Source organism: Simochromis diagramma, unplaced genomic scaffold, assembly GCF_900408965.1.
Source record: "Simochromis diagramma unplaced genomic scaffold, fSimDia1.1 OVJJ01000683.1, whole genome shotgun sequence".
NCBI lineage: Eukaryota > Metazoa > Chordata > Actinopteri > Cichliformes > Cichlidae > Simochromis > Simochromis diagramma.
The window spans coordinates 2,618,391-2,628,053 of record NW_024387158.1 but is presented as its reverse complement, the minus strand read 5'-3'; positions in this window follow the sequence as shown (position 1 = coordinate 2,628,053).

Here is a 9,663-nt window from a genome sequence, read left to right as displayed (position 1 = left end):
GGTCTCAAAATTGAGGAAGACAAAAAATTTTCGTTTGAAAGGGTGTTGGAGGATTCTTACTGTAAGAAATACCTGGGTGTGCAACTGCTTTTATTTGAAAAAAGTTGAATTTTATTTAGTCACATTGGAAAGGGAAAATTGAGGATCGGGACAATACTGTGGCCAGATTACTGTTTCCTTAATCAGAACAATAATTTTGATCTGAACTAGAAATTTTGAAATGGGTTATTTTCTTTCTTCTCTACTGATCACTGTGTTTAAGGTTGAGTTACTTGTCAGTCTACATTTATGTTAAAGGTACTTTTAAAAAATGCAGTTTATTCGTAATTTTGTAGAAAAAGGCTCCGCACCTGTGTGAAAAAAAGAAAACAGGTATCCACACCCCCAAAATTGCTGTAGATCAGAGTAGCTAAGCCCTGGTTAACTGCAATTATATAACAGGAGATGAAAAATATTGGAATGATTGAAAGAAACAAAGATTGCTTTAGGGTTTGAAGATTTGACTTTCTTATTGAAAGAGACGAAAACTAATCCATGTGTGACACTGAGAAAAAAAACTGAAAGCTTAAAAGATCTGGAGGTCTGACTACTGTTATTCAACTGTGCAAACTTGTTTTAATGACATTAGAAAGAAAAATGGGATGTTTAAAAAGGTAATATATAAAGATGATTTTTATATTACTTGAAAAAATGATGTTGGTTAGCGCTTCTGTACTTAGAAAAATGCTGGGTCACTAGTAAACTGAGATTTAATGTGGAAAACTGAGGAAAGGTAATATAATCTACACACTCGCTATTATTGTTGTAATCCATACAACAGTTAATATTTAATCAATCATCATTCATAATTGGTGATCTATGCATGTTTTAAGGAATAATATTTATTTGCATTCCCAATTAATTTGCAAAATCTAAAAGTGAATCTTGGTTTTTTAAGAAAAAAAGACGTTTCTAACTGACTTCAAACTTTTTTGAGCTGTAGAGTAGATTGATGAGCATGCCATAAAGTGAACATGCTAGGGAGAGCTTGCCATGAGTAGTTATCTATTACAGAAGAATATATAGAAGTATGAGGACAGGGAGACACTGTAAAAAAGTTATGAGCTGTCTTGCTGCAGAGAAAGTGGAGTCTGTCATCCTTGAAAAGCTCCCAAGATAGGCAGCTGGCAGGTTGAATGATGCTCTGCCTCTGTGCTCAAGTACAGACATAGGCCTTAAGCAACCATGAGCCACTGATAAGTGTGAGAAATTAGTGCACTTAATGCATGTTTCCTAATTATATACGTATGAGCCACTAATAGGAGAAAATGAGCACGCAATAAAGTGGACTTGTTAGGGAGAGATTGCCATCAGAGTTAAAACACTCCAACTCAATTTTTGATGATAGACACAGCTAAAAAAATGAGCGTTTTGTTGACACTGATGACAAAATCCTGATCAGATACAGACAGACACATGCATACAACACACACTGCTGCTCAAAAGTTTGTGGCAGTTAAACAGTCGTCTTTTAATTAATAATTTTACATCTAACATAATATTACATGAAAATACTAGAAATGTACCACTACCAATTTTGTAAAAAATACGCATAAACACATACATTAAACCACAAACGAAATGGACCACAATTCACGGCGCCCACGTAATAAAACCGAAATGCGCAACTTGACTAGTGTATAGCGTACGTATTAACAGAGGAATATAAATAGAAGTATAGGACAGGGAGACACTGTAAAAAAGCAGAGATAGCTAGTCCTTGTCAAGAATGTCTTCATCCTTGAAAAGTCCCAAGATGGCTTTTACGCAGAGCATAGCCCACTCAGGACACCTAAATCAACAACAGCAACACACTAACACAACTATACCAAGCTAAAATCGAACACTACCATACGAACTCCACATAAAAGCAACAAAACTTGGCATCACCTAAAAGACAAACCTATACACAATAACCCTCTCACAACTCTCTAAAATGCAACAAAAACATCCGAATAACAAAACCAACTGAAAACATGAACACAACAACAAACTACACGCCTTGACAACAGTTCATACACATCTATATCAATGGGCCCATTTTTAGTAACAAACTCCTTGTGGACGATCACATGTTATAAACAGGTGAAAATTGACAATTCAAACTTTTGAGCTGTAGTGTAGATTGCAATGATAGTGTATAGTTATCTATTACAGAAAATATATAGAAGTATGAGGACAGGGAGACACTGTAAAAAAGTTATGAGCTGTCTTGCTGCAGAGAAAAGTGGAGTCTGTCATCCTTGAAAGCTCCCAAGATAGGCAGCTGGCCGGTTGAATGATGCTTGCCTCTGTGGTCAAGTACAGACATAGGCCTTAAGCAACCATGAGCCACTGATAAGCGTGACAGATTAGGAAACATGCATACAGTTCATTAGTTAGACTCCTATGAGCCACTAATAGAGAAAATGAGCACGCAATAAAGTGGACTTGTTAGGGAGAGATTGCCATCAGAGGTAAAACACTCCAACTCAATTTTTGATGACAGACAACAGCTACAAAAAATGAGCGTTTTGTTGACACTGATGACAAAATCCTGATCAGATACAGACAGAACATGCATACAACACACACTACTGCTCAAAAGTTTTGTGGTCAGATTTCAAACAGTTGTCTTTTAATTAATAATTACATTAACATATATTACATGAAAATGATCAGACATGTTTTCACAGATGTGTGTTTAATGAATCATTTAAGTTAAATCACCCATGATGCATTAGGAAATGTCTACACACTTATACATGGGCCCACTTTTTTAGTAACAATCACTCTGTGTGGACCGCGATCACCAATCCTCGCGTCTATTCAAACCAGCGTGCAGACACTAATTAGACCCTTCCCATCCCACTCCCTTTTGAGCCTGTAGTGTCCGCGATCTGCCATGATACGTTGTAGTCGTCTTATCATACTAATCACACAGCCCACCAACCGTACCACCACCATCCTGTCCCCTAATATTATCTACCCAAAGTATGAGGACCACGGAGACCTCACCCTGTCAAAAACCATGGCACATGAGCTGTCCCGTACATCTCAACCGCCCTGGACGACGAAGCCACCCTTCAAATATGTGGAGTCTGTCATTCCTTGAACGCGATCCCAAGCGTATGCAGCGGCACGTTCGCATGATGGACCTGTCACGCCCTGTTGGTTCATATCACCCGGAAGTATCAACCACGACGCACAGACTACCCCGGCCTTAAGCAACATGCAGCCCCTCGCCTCAGTCATAGCACGCACCATTCACCGTACCATAACCTCCTGTGACACAGCTACCTCTTCCCGAACAGCACCCGCAACGCTGTACAATCCCCCCCCCCAGGCCCCCCTCGGACCGCGGACTCACGCGTGCTTCGTGAGTCGTTGGTCCCCGTGGGGGGGGGGGGGGACGGTCGCGATGTTGAGCGGCTGCACGCAGCTACGACGCACCCCAAGCCACCTGTACTTGCCTGTTTTTGCCTAGCCGTTATCCTTTTTGTATCTCATCTCCGCTCCCCCTCTCGCACTCCCTGCTTCTTATCCTACTACTCCGTTTCTTTCCACCCCCCGTTCCGTCACCTACTCCCGCCCCACATTCCCCGCACGTCCGGCACTCCCGTTGTGTGGTAGCCGCCCCTCCCCATAGCCCGTACGACCTGCTCCCTTAGCCTTTACTCCCGCACCCCCACTCACCTCACCGATCCCCCCTTCTTTCTCTCACCCCCCCCCCTTCCGGCATCACCCCCCCTGAATATTTAGTTTTGTTTGTATTTCCTCCGCGACACCCTTAAAGGCCGGTCCGTGAAAATCTTGTCGGCTATAAACCGGTCGTTGCGCAAAAAAAAGGTTTGCGGACCGCTGACTAAATGCCATGTTTCTAATTAAAACGTATGAAGCCCCTAATCGGAGAAAAATGAGCACGCACTTAAGTGGACTTGTAGGGAGAGATTGCCATAGCGTGAAAACACTCCAACTCAATTTTTGATGACCGACACAGCTAACAAAATGAGCGTTTTTGTTGACCACTGATGACAACATCCGTCACTGATGACAAAATCCTGATCAGATACAGACAGACACATGCATACAACACACACTACTGCTCAAAAGTTTGTGGTCAGTTTCAAACAGTTGTCTTTTAATTAATAATTTACATTTAACATAATATTACATGAAAATGATCAGAAATGTTTTCACAGATGTGTGTTTAATGAATCATTTAAGTTAAATCACCCATGATGCATTAGGAAATGTCAACACACTTATACATGGGCCCATTTTTAGTAACAATCACTCCTGTGTGGACCGATCACATGGTTATAAAGCAGGTGAAAATTGACTTCAAACTTTTGAGCTGTAGTGTAGATTGCAATGATAGTGTATAGTTATCTATTACAGAGGAATATATAGAAGTATGAGGACAAGGAGACACTGTAAAAAAGTTATGAGCTGTCTTGCTGCAGAGAAAGTGGAGTCTGTCATCCTTGAAAAGCTCCCAAGATAGGCAGCTGGCAGGTTGAATGATGCTCTGCCTCTGTGGTCAAGTACAGACATAGGCCTTAAGCAACCATGAGCCACTGATAAGTGTGAGAAATTAGTGCACTTAATGCAGCGGTCCCCAACCCCCGGGCCTCGGACCGGTACCGGTCCGTGAGTCGTTTGGTACCGGGCCGCGAGAGTTGAGGCTCAGGTGTGAAATGTATGGTTTTCAGGGTTTTTATCAGTTTTCAGCGTTATTTTTTTTATCGTTTTTATCGTTAACTCGGTGTCCCTGGGTCTTTTCAAGTGTGTTATGAATAAATCTTCTTTTCTTCGGTACCGGTACTAGTTTTATTTTGTTGTATTTATCCCAGCACCTTAAAGGCCAGTCCGTGAAAATATTGTCGGGCATAAACCGGTCCGTGGCGCAAAAAAGGTTGAGGACCGCTGACTTAATGCATGTTTCCTAATTATATACGTATGAGCCACTAATAGGAGAAAATGAGCACGCAATAAAGTGGACTTGTTAGGGAGAGATTGCCATCAGAGTTAAAACACTCCAACTCAATTTTTGATGATAGACACAGCTAAAAAAATGAGCGTTTTGTTGACACTGATGACAAAATCCTGATCAGATACAGACAGACACATGCATACAACACACACTGCTGCTCAAAAGTTTGTGGTCAGTTTCAAACAGTTGTCTTTTAATTAATAATTTACATTAACATAATATTACATGAAAATGATCAGAAATGTTTTCACAGATGTGTGTTTAATGAATCATTTAAGTTAAATCACCCATGATGCATTAGGAAATGTCTACACACTTATACATGGGCCCATTTTTAGTAACAATCACTCCTGTGTGGACCGATCACATGGTTATAAACCAGGTGAAAATTGACTTCAAACTTTTGAGCTGTAGTGTAGATTGCAATGATAGTGTATAGTTATCTATTACAGAGGAATATATAGAAGTATGAGGACAGGGAGACACTGTAAAAAAGTTATGAGCTGTCTTGCTGCAGAGAAAGTGGAGTCTGTCATCCTTGAAAAGCTCCCAAGATAGGCAGCTGGCAGGTTGAATGATGCTCTGCCTCTGTGCTCAAGTACAGACATAGGCCTTAAGCAACCATGAGCCACTGATAAGTGTGAGAAATTAGTGCACTTAATGCAGCGGTCCCCAACCCCCGGGCCTCGGACCGGTACCGGTCCGTGAGTCGTTTGGTACCGGGCCGCGAGAGTTGAGGCTCAGGTGTGAAATGTATGGTTTTCAGGGTTTTTATCGGTTTTCAGCGTTATTTTTTTTATCGTTTTTATCGTTAACTCGGTGTCCCTGGGTCTTTTCAAGTGTGTTATGAATAAATCTTCTTTTCTTCGGTACCGGTACTAGTTTTATTTTGTTGTATTTATCCCAGCACCTTAAAGGCCGGTCCGTGAAAATATTGTCGGGCATAAACCGGTCCGTGGCGCAAAAAAGGTTGAGGACCGCTGACTTAATGCATGTTTCCTAATTATATACGTATGAGCCACTAATAGGAGAAAATGAGCACGCAATAAAGTGGACTTGTTAGGGAGAGATTGCCATCAGAGTTAAAACACTCCAACTCAATTTTTGATGACAGACACAGCTAAAAAAATGAGCGTTTTGTTGACACTGATGACAAAATCCTGATCAGATACAGACAGACACATGCATACAACACACACTACTGCTCAAAAGTTTGTGGTTTAAAACAGTGCTTTTAATTAATAATTTACCATTAATATTACATGAAATGATCAGAATGTTTCACAGATGTTTGTTTATGAATCATTAGTTAAATCACCCATGATGCATTAGGAAATGTCTACACACTTATACATGGGCCCATTTTTAGTAACAATCACTCTTGTGTGACCGATCACATGTTTATAAACCAGGTGAAAATTGACTTCAAACTTTTGAGCTGTAGTGTAGATTGCATGATAGGTATAGTATCTATACAGAGAATTACAATTGAGGACAGGAGACACTGAAAACGTTTGGCTGTCTTGCTGCAGAGAAGTGGGTCTGTCATCCTTGAAAAGCTCCAGATGGGCAGCTGGCAGGTTGACTGATGCTTGCCTCTGTGCTCAAGTACGAATAGGCCTTAAAACCATGAGCCACTGAAAGTGTGAGAAATTAGTGCACTTAATGCGCGGTCCCCAACCCCGGCCTCGGAGGTACGGTCCGTGAGTCGTTTGGTACCGGGCCGCGAGAGTGAGGCTCATTGTGACTGTATGGTTCGGGTTTAATACCTTTCCGTATTCTTCTTTTTATCGTACCGGTTTTTTGTTCGGGTTTCAACTGTATCAATACAATTCGTACCGTCCATTTATTTTGCTGTATTTTAGCACTTAAGCCCCCTATGTAGCTATCTGTGGGTAACCACCATGTTCTGTGATGCCCTATCAAACACTAAAAGTTTGGATCGTGAGACGCTTTCTAGTACTTAGCATGTATTCCATATGCATAGTTGCTCACTCATGGCAGCAATGGCACCAATATCGTGGAACTTGTTGAGATTGCCTATCGCGTTCCAATCATCACTCTTGATGTGTATCACAGAACAATGAGCGTTTCAGGAATTGATCTACATGACGCACTGACAACACACTCTACTCTCAAGTTTGTGGTGTTTTGTTTCTTTATTTCAATATTGAGGACATGTAGGCATAAATTACAGTATACGTATGTTAGAGCATGATCACCAGTGTGTTGTTAATCTCACATAAAGTTAATCATCCCAGGTCGCTTGAAATGTGCCTTTACCCGCACATTAAATCCCCATTTGTTCGTACACAGTTTGTGTTGGCGACTCCATGTGTGTATCACAGTAGCAACTACTACAACACTTTATGAGCTGCAGTTGTAGCTCTATTGTATGTTTTATACTTATTTATTCAGACTTTGAGATACATTTACATATGGCGACAGGGAGCTCTCTAATTCCTGCTTGTGTCAAGTGTCATCGCGAGCGTTACTACAGAGAAAAGTGATTCTAGTTCCTTTAAACAGCTCCAGTAGGCGCTGGGTTGATTTGTGCTCTTGCATCTGGCATCAAGACATGCCGAATCGGCTTAATGAATGAAAAGCCACCGAAGTTGTGAGATCGCCTTACAGCGTCCCCGGCCATCAACTCGTACCGTCTAGTCATGTTTACCGGCGCGAGAGGAGCCAGTGAAAAGTGGTTTAGTTTATCGGTTCAGCGTTTTTTATGTTTTCAAGCTCGGTTTTTTTGGTCCTTGTCATTTGCTGTTATTACAATCATTCTTTCTCGTCCACACACAACCCCCCCCAGTACTTATTTGCTTAGTCCTCAGGCCGCTTACTACTGCTACGGCACCTGATCTTGATCGAGAGAAAGGCCATTCTTCGGTCCACGTGTCGTCCAACGGAAACGGTACGGTAGGCCCGCCGCTTTTGCCCTTTCTTGCACTAATTTCTCCCACTATCAGTGGCTCATGGTTGCTTAAGGCCTATGTCTCGTACTTGGACCACAGCAGGCAGAGCATTCATTCAACCTCGCCAGCTGCCTATTTCTTGGCGAGCTTTTCTCAGGATGACAGACTCCCCTTCTCTGCAGCAAAGAGCAGCTCATAACTTTTTACAGTGTCCCGCCTGTCCTCATACTTCTCTATATTCTTTTATGCTTAATAGATAACTATATCATCATTGCACTCTACACTACAGCTCAAAAAGTTTGAACGGTCAATTTTTCACTGTTTATAACATGTGATCGTCAACCACATAGAGTTGGTGGTGACTAAACATTGGGCCCATGTTTAAGTAGTTGTAGACATTTCCTAGATTGCATTCATGGGTGATTTAAATTAAATGATATAATTAAACACCAACACAGTTCTGAGCTGCCTGCCTGAGGAAAAGTGAGTCTTCTCCTTAGTCCCAGACGCTGCGTTTCCTTGAATTGCTGCTCTCCTTGCCGTCAGACGGCTTAGACCAATGATCCACGATAATGTGAGAATAGGCACAATGACGGTTCCAACCGCCTCGGGCCGGTACCGTCCTGAGATTGTTTGGTACGGGCGCGAGAGTGATGGTCGATGAACAGATGTCAGGTTTTTATCGGTCTTTTAGCGTATTTTGTTATCTTCCTATACTCAACTCGGTTGTTTCCTGGATGCTTTCACGACACATGATTTATGAATAAATGTATTTGCGCACTTTTGCTGGGACGACTAGTTTATTTGTTGTATTTATGCATAAAGGCCGGTCCGTGAAAATATTGTCGGGCATAAACCGGTCCGTGGCGCAAAAAAGGTTGAGGACCGCTGACTTAATGCATGTTTCCTAATTATATACGTATGAGCCACTAATAGGAGAAAATGAGCACGCAATAAAGTGGACTTGTTAGGGAGAGATTGCCATCAGAGTTAAAACACTCCAACTCAATTTTTGATGACAGAAACAACTAAAAAAATGAGCGTTTTGTTGACACTGATGACAAAATCCTGATCAGATACAGACAGACACATGCATACAACACACACTGCTGCTCAAAAGTTTGTGGTCAGTTTCAAACAGTTGTCTTTTAATTAATAATTTACATTAACATAATATTACATGAAAATGATCAGAAATGTTTTCACAGATGTGTGTTTAATGAATCATTTAAGTTAAATCACCCATGATGCATTAGGAAATGTCTACACACTTATACATGGGCCCATTTTTAGTAACAATCACTCCTGTGTGGACCGATCACATGGTTATAAACCAGGTGAAAATTGACTTCAAACTTTTGAGCTGTAGTGTAGATTGCAATGATAGTGTATAGTTATCTATTACAGAAGAATATATAGAAGTATGAGGACAGGGAGACACTGTAAAAAAGTTATGAGCTGTCTTGCTGCAGAGAAAGTGGAGTCTGTCATCCTTGAAAAGCTCCCAAGATAGGCAGCTGGCAGGTTGAATGATGCTCTGCCTCTGTGGTCAAGTACAGACATAGGCCTTAAGCAACCATGAGCCACTGATAAGTGTGAGAAATTAGTGCACTTAATGCAGCGGTCCCCAACCCCCGGGCCTCGGACCGGTACCGGTCCGTGAGTCGTTTGGTACCGGGCCGCGAGAGTTGAGGCTCAGGTGTGAAATGTATGGTTTTCAGGGTTTTTATCAGT